We start from the raw sequence: 13565 nt of genomic DNA on the forward strand, positions 1-13565 counted from the left end.
TGTTTACCCTTTTTACCCCCTGTTGTGAGAAGTTTACCATTTCAATCCCTTGAAAACAATATTTTCACAATCTTTGGGCCTATGGGCCGAAAAGCCCAAAAATTGGCCCATTAAGCTACAAATTACATTTCTAGTCCTTTAAAGAGTATAATATTCATAAAAACATTTATTTTTACTGTTTTGACTGTTTTGGTCCTTAAGAAAACCGTGAATGACAACTTTCACCCCAACTTTTGTTTATTTGACAAATATAGCCCAAAAATGGGTTTTATGTTGCAATATGTTTATTATCACCTTAGGGGGGTAATTTTTCTTGACATGTTTAGTGCAAAATATCTTAGATCATGTTTATCTTCCTCCTAGAGCCATAGATCTCGAGATTTCTTTCATTTTTGTTACATATTTCCCACATAAACACAATAAATCACACTTAACATACACATACACATAGATCTACACAATTTACTTGTACCCCCCTCATAAAACTTGTGAAAACCGAAAATAGAGGGGAATGAACTCACCTTTTCTTGTTGTTTTCGATTTGAAGAAGAAAGGGGAGAGTTTGATGCTATTTTTCGGCCCAGCAAGTTTTCTTGAGTTGATTTCAAACTTAAGAAGCTTCTAAGGAGTAGATCATGAAAATTGTGTGAGTTAGGAAGAAGTTTTGATGAAATAAAGAGACTAGGTTATGGATCTACACAATAACTTACCACCGATGATGATTCTTATGGGATAACCTCCTTGTATTGCCCTAAATCTCGAAAAAAAAATTATGAAGAAAAAGAGATATGAAGGTGTTCTTGAGAGAAAACTTAAGTGGTTTGTGTGTGGGTGTTCTTTCTTTGGCCATAGAATTAAGAAGAAGAAAAGAGAAGAGAAAGAGATGAAAGGATGGAGTGCATGGAAGTATGTAATGGTGCATGGAAATCCATAAAGTAATAAGGAGGTGGCTAACCCTCCTTATTCCTTTGATTTCTATTTTTTTTGTTTTCCGCTTGGGCCGAGAAAAGGGAGAAGAAAAAAATAGTTTGGGCCTTTGTGTTCTTGAGTCCATATTATGGGCCCATTTTGATGACTTTCAGCCCATTTGGTCTTTGGAGATGGTTCACTGCCTAATATTCATCAAAGTATGAGTTTTATGGCCAATTAGGGCTAATTACATTTGTTATGGACCAATAAGGCCCATTAAGGATAACTAGTCCATTCTGGGCTTATGAGGCCCAAAATGTTAAGTTTCATGCAAATAGGTCCAATTAGGGTCCATTTAAGAGTTCTAAGCCCAAAATAGTCAAATTGGAAGCTTATTGGTCCATTAGGCCCAACAAGAAAATCCTAGTCCAAAATGGACTTAAAACGAGATTTTTAGGGTTTCCAATTTGGTTGACTATTTGAATGTTTGTATATGGTATTTGATGGAATTTTGTTGTCCTTGAATAAACAACATATATGTTTTCAAGTTTTAGCTACAATGTCATTCTTTGTTAAGTGTTTACAACGTATCAGAATCCCTAGTTGTGGCACTTTTGAATCAAGATCTTTTTGTACCTCTTAATAAATGATGTTAAGTGCTCAAATTAATTTTTCGTAGATTTTTAGTGAGGAATAAGACCTTTGAACATGCAATAAAAAACTAGTATTCACAAAAAAGTGTTGATTGAGCAATGTTTTCGTAAATATTTCTAAAAATCGAAATATTAAAATTTTCCAGTGAGGTCAGATGAGTTTGAAAGCTAACTCGAACTATTATATTTCAGAAAAAGAATCTCAAATTTCAGTTAAGAAATAAGTGATATATTGCAGTTTAAAACTCAGGTAAAGAAATCTGGCAGATTGCATGTGTCATGGTTGGTTAGAAAAGTGAGTTTTCATCATTTCTTTGAGTAAATCTTTTGAAATATCTTAAAGATATCATGATCCATGCATGTTATGGTCATGTTTCCAGAGATCAAATATATTTTAAAATCATAATTTACATACATGCATTAAAATACAAAAATCTTATTTCTCAAGAACTCTTAAAAATAAGTTTGATGTTTTGATACTTAAAATCGATTTTGCACTAAGATCATTAACATGCAACCTTGTTTAACATACATTCATGGTGTTAAAACACATCCATTATGTTATAATAACCATTTTAACAAAAAGAAAACAAGTTTGAAGAAGATGAAGAAGTAGAAGTCGGTTTTTAAAGTAAAATGCACATGCATGGCTTAAATCATTGTTGTGGATCTTCAAGAGATGTATGTTCTTTACCTTAAATTTCTTTATGGATTGAAAAACCCTTATGAATCTCCATAATTTCTTGGTTAAGAGGTTGTGATTATGGTGTTTGGAGAAAAAAATTAGATAGAAGGTAGAGAGAGTTTTCTAGAGAGAGAAAGAAGAGAGATGTGTGTGTGTGTTGGAGAATGAGAGTGACAGAGAGAGAGAGAGATATGGGAAGAGAAGGATCCGAAATTTTGAGTATAATACCCCTTTCTCATTCATTTTGTTTTATAAAATTTAAGTTCTGTTATAAAATATCTAAATTTTATATAAAATGTGCACTAAAATCAAGTTTTTATTCATAAAACATTGATTTTTGATTTATAAATTAAGGGTAAATGTTAATGAGTTAAATTTTATTTTCCTTGAATGCATTTTTATAATTTTAATTATTATAAGATCATATTATGAGGCTCGTAACTACTTTTATAGAACTTTTAAGGTTAAATTTCATAAATTTAGGTTTTTAGGGCATTTAGGGTTTTTGAGATTTGTAAATCTTTGGATATCAAAATCAATAGAATCTTTGAGACTTAAATTTATCTTATGGTATTATAACTCTTTTATAGTTATAATAATGTTTGTAACTTATTTTATCGGCTTATTGGCAATCTATGTAGTGGTTTCGAGATTCGAGCGAAATTGAGGAAATGAAGTATACTAATCCTAGTTTTCAACTTTGACTTAAGTTCCTACAAGACTCGGACCTAATTTATACCACTAGGTCAAGTTCATGAAGTGTGTATATGGTTCATGAAAAGGTGTTCAAGTCAAATAGTGACCCGAATATGGATAATCATTACAATTAAGTAGTTGTATAATTCACATAAAAATGTGAAATCTAAGTATACTGTCCATCGTTTCTAATTGTTTCCAAATTTTCTAGTACATTCTAACATAGCTTCTAGTTACTAAGTCTAGTATGTGTCATGACTATATGTGAAACTAAGTTTAGTCAAATCTAGAACCAACTCGAATTTTTGATGGTTGTCACAACACACTTGACGACTCCATGCCCTGACTCGACGAGTTGGTTCGTCGGATGACAGATTTTTCGGATTTTTGGCCCAAATCAGATTTGGATAATTACCATAAATTATTTTAACTATTAAAGTTCGATTTATCTATTATGGTAATGATTATCCTCATCTAATTTTAAGATAATTATCAAAATTTAAGATAATTACAAGATTATGTGATAAATTATTTTTTTTGTAAAATTTGATTTGATTTTTCTTACCAAGTTAAATGGAATAGGTCAAATTTCATGATAAGATAGGATTATATGAATAATTTAAATTGTTTTAAAATTTGATCTAAAAACTTTTGAAAATTTTCATAACTTGCCCTCAAGTTCTGGAAATTAAAATTTAATTAAAAAGTTTTAATTTTGAAATATTAAATTCTAGAACCCTAGTGTTTTAACAGTCTAAAATACAACCCTTATACTATTATAATATTAAAATCTTAATACTTATATATATGTATAAGATGAGTCAGTTTTACCGTTAGTAGGCATCATTCACGAAGTTGGTCTATAAGGGGTGTTTAAGGAAGCGGCCTGTAAAATGACCGACATTGGGTATCCATTCTTACCCACCGCACTCTTGACTGGTCGAGGGTCGTTAGCCGAATGGATAGGACATGAAATTAATTCCTCATTAATAAGTATAATGAAAGTTATAAAGTAACTAAATGTTTTCATAAATTCTCAATCTTAGTTACTTTAGGAAAAAATGTGAAAACGATGCTATTCCATGAATTACTCTTTGCACCTTGTCAAAGTCGTTAGTGGAGCGTGTGTGATTAACCGGCACACTAACTTGGACTAACAAGGGTGGCAAAGGGTAGCTCGAGAATTATCACAAATCAATGGAGTGTGTGTGGTAAACTGACATATTGATTAGGTGGTAAATGACTCGAGAGTACCAAACTAATTTGCATGGTTATTCACACCTTGTTTGTGATCCTCGGTATCCCAGTCAAAAGCTTGAATAGCATATTCGAGATTCAACACGCCATAGAAAAGTTCAATGAATCTCAAAAGAATCTACGAATTTCATTTCATTTAAAACATAAGTGTTGTGACAACCCGAAATTTCCATTTGTATGAACTTTATCTATTCAATAGAAGCTAGTCCAGTTTCAGTGATTTTCAGACTTTTCCGAATAAGTTTGTGTACATTAGGGTTTACGTTTAAGGAGATATCAGGAGAGTGGATGCTCCTGGTTTTGTGAAATTTGAGCATTCCAAGTTTCATAATGTTATAGTCCAATATCAGGAATAAAAATATTTTCTGCCAAAATATTTCAGGACTATAAATAGATTTCTGAATTAAATTAATTCATTATTCACATTTCCAAATAGAGAAAAGCCATTTTCTCTCTCACGGATCTTCGGGTTTTCATCCCAGATTGTGAGTCTACTTTCCTAGATGTGTTTTATTACTTGTTTTATGATTTATAACATAGATTACATGTCTAAAATACAAGATCCGGGAGCTTACGGCCTAAGAACGTTCTTGGGGTGTAAACTCCAAAACAAGGCTTAAAAGCTACCTAGTTCCATTTCCTTGTTAGGCAACTAGTTAGGGACTTAATATATAAACATTAGAGGCTAGAAATCAATCAAGAACCACTAGTTATAGGAGTTTACGGCCAAGGATATCTCTTGGGCCGTAAACCCCTTTTTCAAGGGCTATAAGTGCCCTAAATCACCCCTAAGGCTCTAAGACTATTACCATTTGATACTTGTAACTTGAATGGGGAGTATATGACATAAAAATCATCCCTTAAAGGAAGTTTACGGCCAAGGAACATCACTTGGGCCGTAAACTCCAAGTGAAGGCACAAATGAGTGCCTAATGTCCCCTTTAGCCTTAGACAAAAACATAGAAGCTATCCTACATGTGCAAGTGACGTAAATGAATTAAAACCAACACCCCATAGGAGTTTACGGCTGTAAACTCTAGGGGATATGGTCTTTAGGCCGTAAACTCCTCTATGGAGCATTCTAGGGCCTTAAACTACTTCAAGAATTATTCCACAAGTGCTAGGCTTATTCTAGGATTAATATAGCACCTTAAAACACCCAAAACCACCAAGTGGGGAGTTCACGGCCGTAAACTCAAGGGTTTACGACCGTAAACTCCAAAGGTGGGGTTTTTTGGGTGGTGAACTCTTATATAAGGCCTTTGGAAGCATCAAACCCTTTTGCCTTGTCCCGTAGCAACTTAGATGCAACCATTAGGACCTTTAACACTTATGCAAAGTGTTTTACATGTTCCTAAGTGTCCTAACTTATTTTATTAAGTTATTATTTGGCTAGTTAGTTATATATATGCTTATTATATGATAACTAGGCTCGTGCGTGTAAACAAGTCTCCGTTTGCCACCTAGCACAGTATCCGATACTACAGTCCAATCAACTCACCACAAGTGAGTTCATACCCCTTTAATCAACCTTTGAAATGCTTTTAAATGTTTTAAATACTTTATGGGGGGATACAAGTTAAATACTTACAGTTATTGCATCAATCACATGTGATTGCATTAATCACATGTGATTAATAACTAGAAAACCAATGATTTATTCACTGTTCAAACTGTTTATCAAATTGTTTCACTTCAAAATGTTTTACATACTCTTTTACTTATCAAATGCTTTTATTAAACTTTAGTTTATTCCTTATAAAATTGCATGCCCATATATGTATAGATATATAAGTAATGTTTAAAGGGCTTAGGAAGGCCATCCGCCCTATTTCCTTTTCGCGCCTTGAGATGTGGTCTGGTGGGATTTCGGGTGACCATCCGAAGGTCGTTTCAATATTAGTTATATATCATATATACATGTATAGACATAAAAGTACTTCTATATTCATACTTCTCAGTGCATCATTAGTAAGTTACCGTCGGGGTAACACAGGAACATATACAACTATACTAGAAACAGAACATATAGAACTATACTAGAAGGAGAACATATACAATTATGCTAGAAACAGAACATATACAACTATACTAGAAACAAAACATATACAACTATACTAGAAACAGGAACATATACAACTATACTAGAAACAGAACATATACAACTATACTAGAGCGAGAAACATTACATATACATGAACACGTTAACAATTGTGATCCACTGTGTCGGAGCATGCCTTAAATGTCATGGCCCGAGTTGTAGCCAGAATTCTCTTGGAGGGAGAGCATGAGTTTGCGTATAGATCTATACTGGATTGACTATCCTACACCTTGCTGCTAGCTACAGCCGGACCTGCAGGTCTGCGGGTGCCAAACGTCATTCCGTTATTACGACCATTCATTATGTCGTTGTTACCAGTCGATAGCATGGTGTAATTTATCACATTATACCTTAATATAAATCCGGTTTAAGGTAGTTAGTACAGCAGTAGTTCCTATTATACAAAACTACAGTACTACAATGATTTACCCATTACATATTTTAGTGATAACCTCACTTAAGCATTAATGTACAAACTATATTTTATTAAATGATAGTTACACTTGGGAAATTACACACTTTTACAACAAACGAGTATACAAAACAGTTAAGCCTTGGTAGAAGGTTACTTTAATAGAAAATATAGGTTTTTCTGAGAGATTCAAACTTTTACAAACACTTTCAAACACTTACATTTTTACAAACTTATACGTTGAGACAGGTTCAAATGTTTTTGACAACAAACATTGACACTAAAATACTTATGAACTCACCAGCTTAATGCTGATAAACTCTTTCAAAATAACTTGTATTCTCAGGTCATCAGTAGACACGTACCGAGGCTAGCTTTTGAGAAGATGGAGCGTATTCAAGACACATCTTATTATTTTGATTTACATTATTTTGGTGTCTATAACTGTACAGAACACGCTCGTATTAAAATTATATATTTAATGCAATGGATGATGTTGTTTGCTTATTTACATTTACTGTGTTGTGATACTATACATGACGTCCTCCGCCCCAGAACGTTTCCGCCGTTCTTGGTTTTGGGGTGTGATAGATTGGTATCAGAGCATTGTTTATAGTGAATCAAGTATATCAACCCATAAAAGATATACTAAACTATAAACCCAATAGGGATTAAAGCACTCTGACCAAGAGTCTATACCTTAAATATTAAAATATTTAATTAAGTATACTAGTCTACATTCATACTAAAATCAGTGTCACAATGACAAGAACAAAAGTATTACGATTGTTAAATATCACAAGTGAGCTCGGGGATGTATGGTCAGTCTTGGGAATGGCATAGCCTGATCAACTATGATGGTCCTAGGAGTGATTAGCATATGCCCTAGAACGGTTGTGATGTGTTAACAAGTCTAAAAACTTACCAACAATACCAAAAGAAGATCAGTAGAACTTAAACTTAAAATACTATAGGTGTATTTGGTACTACTAGTTACATGTGTACTATATCCTTATACCTCTCTTCTCGCGTAGATCTAAATGGCTGGATTCCATCATGGCGACCCATACTTTCCAAATGAAGGCAATGCTGGGTGGATCGAACCTTTTACAACGTCAACGATGGTGGCTCTGCTGACCGAGCTCTGCCTGTCATTATCCGCAGAATAGCTCGAAATGTCGAGCAAGGTCGAGCAGCCATCGACCGGGTCATGGAGATTGATGCCAACTCAGGTGTCAACACAGTCCGCATCCGCCGTCTTGAAGAAGACATGGAACAGACCCGGAGAACCAATGAAACCCTACAGCAACAGCTGACTACCTCCCGAGCTGAGGTCATGGAACTTCGAGCTCGTCAGAGAGCTCAGGATCGACACCTTCAGGAGATGTTTCATCAAGTGTCTGACCTTAGGGCTCGCCCGAGGAATTCCCATCGCCGTTAGATGATGTCTAGTACATCTCTGTCTTTTGGTTAAGGATTAGCCTTTGAACACCTGTGCTCTAAGTAGCACTTGTCTGTATTATATTCCTAACTTTCAGTACTCTAATTAGGAATCTAAGAACTATCAAACTTTCTGTATGGTACGATGTAAGACCTACTGTTAGGTCGATTTTTCCCTGAACTTATTACATCAGTAATACCAGTATGATTGACATCTACCTATCTGTGGGAAAAATCTGTACACTTGTGTTTTCCTACTAATATTCCTTGTTGTGATTTCAAACACTCATTCAACTGTTGGGCAATGGTTAGTTAGTCCATGTGTCACTCTCACGTTGCTTACAAATTGATTCTTACCAATTTTTCTTATCTTTATAAACTTTTAGCTGAAATATGCCTCCTCGAAAATCTCCCAGGAATAACCCTGCACCTCCACCGCTTCCACCGCCTCCGGTCATCGATACTGCAGCCCTGAATGCTGCCGTAGCTGCAGCAGTGGCAACTGCCATGGCTCAGTATCACTCATCCGATGCCAGCAGAGGTGGAACCCCTGTTGAATCTATTCCGGTCGAAATCCCTATGCGCTCGAGAGAGTGCTCCTACAAGGATTTCACAAACTACAAGTCGAAGCCTTTCTATGGCACCGGCGGAGTCATTGCCCTCTCGCAATGGTTCGAGAAGATTGAATCAGTCTTCGAAATCTGTTCATGCTCTGCTGCATGCAAATTTAAATATGCCGCATGCACCTTTGAGGGAAAAGCCCTAACGTGGTGGAACGGCCACGTTAAATCCCTAACACTCGTCGTGGCTAACGACATGGGCTGGGAAACGATGAAGGACCTCCTGACTGAGGAATACTGCCCAAGGGGCGAAATCCAGAAGTTGGAATAGGAACTCTGGAACCTGACGATGAAGGGCACCAATATGATCGCTTACACTGCCTGATTTAGCGAACTGGTGGCCCTCTGCCCCAATATGGTTCCCACTGAGGGGAAAAAAATCGAACGGTACATATGGGGGCTAGTGCCTCCGTACCAGGGGAATGTCCTAGTATCAAACCCCGCTACCTTCGACGGTGCCAAGCGTTTGGCACAAAGACTCATTGACCATGGAGTCAAAACCCCTGTGACAACAACAACCCTAGCCATCCCAGAACCCTCCAAACCCGCTGACACTAAGCGGAAGTTCTGGGATGACAAGAAGAAGCAGCGAGCTGCCAAGAAACAGCAAATCGTGGCAGTGCATGCTGCGGTAACCCCTACTGCTGCTACTGCTCCGGGGAAGCAGTATGATGGAAGTTTGCCAAAGTGCAACAAATGCAACTTCCACCACAACGGCTCCTTCCGTGAAATGCAGTTTTCTAACTGCAACAGGAAAGGACACACCGTCCGTTTCTGTAAATTCCCGGCACAACTGATCTCCCAAGTCCCTGGCTCGGGCGCGAGCCCAACTTGCTATGGATGTGGCGAAACAGGCCACTTTAAGAGGGACTTCCCCAAAGCGAGAAATGCTGGAGGAGCTGGGAGGGTACTAGCTATAGGCCACAGGGAAGCAGTTGCTGACCCGACCGTGGTGACTGGTACGTTCCTCCTTGATAACTCCTATGCATGCATTCTGTTCGATAGTGGAGCGGAGCGAAGCTTCGTAAACCACAAATTTGCTCGCATGCTTAAGCAACAACCACACACACTTAATGAACAGTTCACAGTAGAAATGGCCAATGGGAAAACTGAAAGTACTAATAGCATATACTTAGGTTGTACCCTAACTCTAGACAACCATTCATTCCCAATCGACCTGATGTCGGTCTCAATAAAAAGCTTCGATGTTATTATCGGCATGGATTGGTTAAGTCTTCATCGCGCCGACAGCATGTGCTACGAGAAAGCAGTCCGTCTAAACCTCCCGTCTAACGAAACTCTTATAGTCTACTGCGACAAACCTGGTGCGAGTCTTTGCATTATATCAAGTATTCAAGCACAGTAATATCTGCGCAAAGAATACCATGCATTCCTTGCTCACATCGTTGACACGAACCTCGAAACGAAAGAACTAAAGGAAATCCCAGTAGTGAGCGACTTCCCCGACATTTTCCCAGAAGAACTACCTGGATTACCGCCGCAACGACAAGTCGAGTTCAGAATCGAATTAGTCCCAGGAGCTACCCCAGTAGCCAAGTCGCCCTACCGTTTAGCACCAGCTGAGATATAGGAACTCTCTGGTCAACTTAACGAACTACTCAGCAAGGGCTTTATCAGACCAAGTTTCTCACCTTTGTGGAGCACCGGTCTTGTTCGTTAAGAAGAAAGACGGATCATTCCGTATGTGTATCGACTACAGAGAACTTAACAAAATGACGGTCAAGAATCGTTACCCTCTGCCTCGCATAGATGATCTATTCGACCAACTGCAAGGGGCGAACTATTTTTCCAAGATTGATCTGAGATCCGGATATCACCAGTTACGAGTGCTAGAAGAGGATGTGCCGAAGACAACCTTCCGAACTCGTTACGGAAACTACGAGTTCGTGGTGATGCCATTCGGATTGACCAATGCGCCCACAGTCTTCATGGATCTGATGAATAGAGTATGCCGACCTTACTTGGATCAGTTCGTCATCGTTTTCATTGACGACATCCTGATCTACTCCCGAAGTGAGAAAGAGCATGGTGATCATCTGCGACAAACTCTAGGGACTTTACGAAAGGAGAAACTTTATGCGAAGTTCTCGAAATGTGAATTTTGGAACCGAAGTGTCGAATTCTTAGGACATGTGGTAAGCGAAGAGGGAATCCACGTGGACCCATCCAAAATTAAAGCCATTGAGAACTGGTCAGCACCTAAGACGCCTACTTAAATTCGTCAATTTCTAGGTCTCGCTGGCTACTACCGCATGTTCATTCAGAACTTCTCTCGAATAGCAAAACCTCTTACGACCCTGACCCAGAAAGGCGTGGCCTTTGACTGGGAAGAGAAACAAGAGAGAGCGTTCCAAATGCTCAAGAGAGCCTTGTGCACCGCACCAATATTATCCCTTCCCGAAGGAATAGAAGACTTCGTAGTCTATTGCGATGCATCAAATCAAGGGCTCGGATGTGTTCTGATGCAGCGAGGTAAGGTCATCGCCTACGCCTTGAGACAGTTGAAGACACACGAGGTTAACTACACGACCCACGATCTTGAACTAGGAGCAGTGGTATTTGCTCTGAAGATCTGGAGACATTACTTGTATGGAACGAAGAGCACTATCTTTACCGACCACAAGAGTTTGCAACACATTTCCGATCAGAAGGAGCTTAACATGAGACAACGACGGTGGGTCGAGCTACTTAGTGATTACGAATGCGATATTCGTTATCATCCGGGTAAAGCCAACGTAGTAGCAGACGCCCTAAGTCGGAAGGAATATTCTGGTCGCAAAGTCAAGTCATTGTCAATAACCATCCATTCACACTTGTCTAAGCAAATTCAAGCGGCTCAACTTGAGGCCATGAAACCTGAAAATGTGACGAGTGAATCCCTTAGGGGAATGGACAAGAATTTAGAAGCCAAGGGTGAAGGAGCATTATATTTCATGAACCGGATCTGGACACCGAAACACGGTGGTTTCCGAGACTTGGTCATGACCGAGGCGCACAACACTCGGTATTCCGTCCACCCAGGTTCAGATAAGATGTATCTGGATCTTAAAAAGCTATACTGGTGGCCTAATATGAAAGCAGAGATTGCTACCTTCGTAAGTAAATGCCTTACTTGCGCAAAGGTTAAGGTCGAGTACCAGAAGCCCTCTGGTTTACTGCAACAACCATAGATTCCAGAATGGAAGTGGGAGCGGATCACTATGGATTTCATAACCAAGTTGCCCAAGACAACGGGTGGACTTGACACCATATGGGTCATCGTCGACAGATTGACCAAGTCTGCACACTTCCTGCCTATCAAAGAAACCGACAAGATGGAGAAACTTACGAGAACATACATTAGGGAAATCGTACGGCTACATGGTGTACCTATGTCCATTATCTCCGATAGAGATAGTAGGTTCACCTCAAGATTCTGGCAATCGCTACAACATTCCTTAGGAACAAGGCTAGACATGAGCACAGCCTACCATCCACAGACCGACGGACAGAGTGAGAGGACCATCCAAACACTGGAAGATATGTTGTGAGCCTGTGTGATTGATTTTGGGAAAGCATGGGATACTCATTTACCCCTTGTCGAATTTTCCTATAATAACAGTTATCACACGAGCATCAAGGCTGCTCCATTCCAAGCTCTCTACGGCCGAAAGTGCAGATCTCCTCTGTGCTGGGCTGAGGTGGGTGATACCCAATTAGCAAGGGGGCAAGCTTCCGACAGTACTCTCACCGGTCCGGAAATCATTCGGGAAACGACAGAGAAAATCGTTCAGATCCGTGAACGATTGAAAGCCTCTAGAGACCGACAGAAGAGCTACGCTGATAAACGAAGAAAACCTTTGGAATTTCAGGTGGGAGACCGATTCCTTCTCAAAGTCTCACCCTGGAAAGGCTTGATACGCTTCGGCAAGCGTGGGAAGCTTAATCCGAGGTACATAGGGCCTTTCGAGATTCTTGCAAGATTCAGCCCCGTAGCTTACAAACTCGACCTACCCGACACACTTCGTAACGTACATTCTACATTCCACGTATCTAACTTGAAAAAGTGTCTGTCCGACGAGACTCTTGTAATCCCACTTGACGAGATCGAGATCAACGAGAGCCTCAACTTCATGGAAGAACCAGTAGAGATCATGGACTGTGAGGTCAAGCAGACGAAGCAAAGTCGTATCCCTATCGTGAAGGTTCGCTGGAACGCCAAGCGAGGACCGGAATTCACTTGGGAACGCGAGGATCAAATGAAGCTGAAATACCCTCATCTTTTCGCTTAATTGTTGTAACTTCATATTTGCTTAAATTCTAATTTCGGGACGAAATTCCTTCTAACGGGGGGATGATGTGACAACCCGAAATTTCCATTTGTACAAACTTTATCTATTCAATAGAAGCTAGTCTAGTTTCAGTGATTTTCAGACTTTTCCGAATAAGTTTGTGTACATTAGGGTTTACATTTAAGGAGATATCAGGAGAGTGGATGCTCCTGGTTTTGTGAAATTTGAGCATTCCAAGTTTCATAATGTTATAGTCCAACATCAGGAATAAAAATATTTTATGCCAAAATATTTCAGGACTATAAATAGATTTCTAAATTAAATTAATTCATTATTCACATTTCCAAATAGAGAAAAGCCATTTTCTCTCTCACGAATCTTCGGGTTTTCATCCCAGATTGTGAGTCTACTTTCCTAGATGTGTTTTATTACTTGTTTTATGCTTTATAACATAGATTACATGTCTAAAATACAAGATCCGGGAGCTTACGGCCCAAGAA

This window comes from Lactuca sativa, chromosome 2 (assembly GCF_002870075.4).
Source record: "Lactuca sativa cultivar Salinas chromosome 2, Lsat_Salinas_v11, whole genome shotgun sequence".
In the NCBI taxonomy this organism is placed as follows: domain Eukaryota; kingdom Viridiplantae; phylum Streptophyta; class Magnoliopsida; order Asterales; family Asteraceae; genus Lactuca; species Lactuca sativa.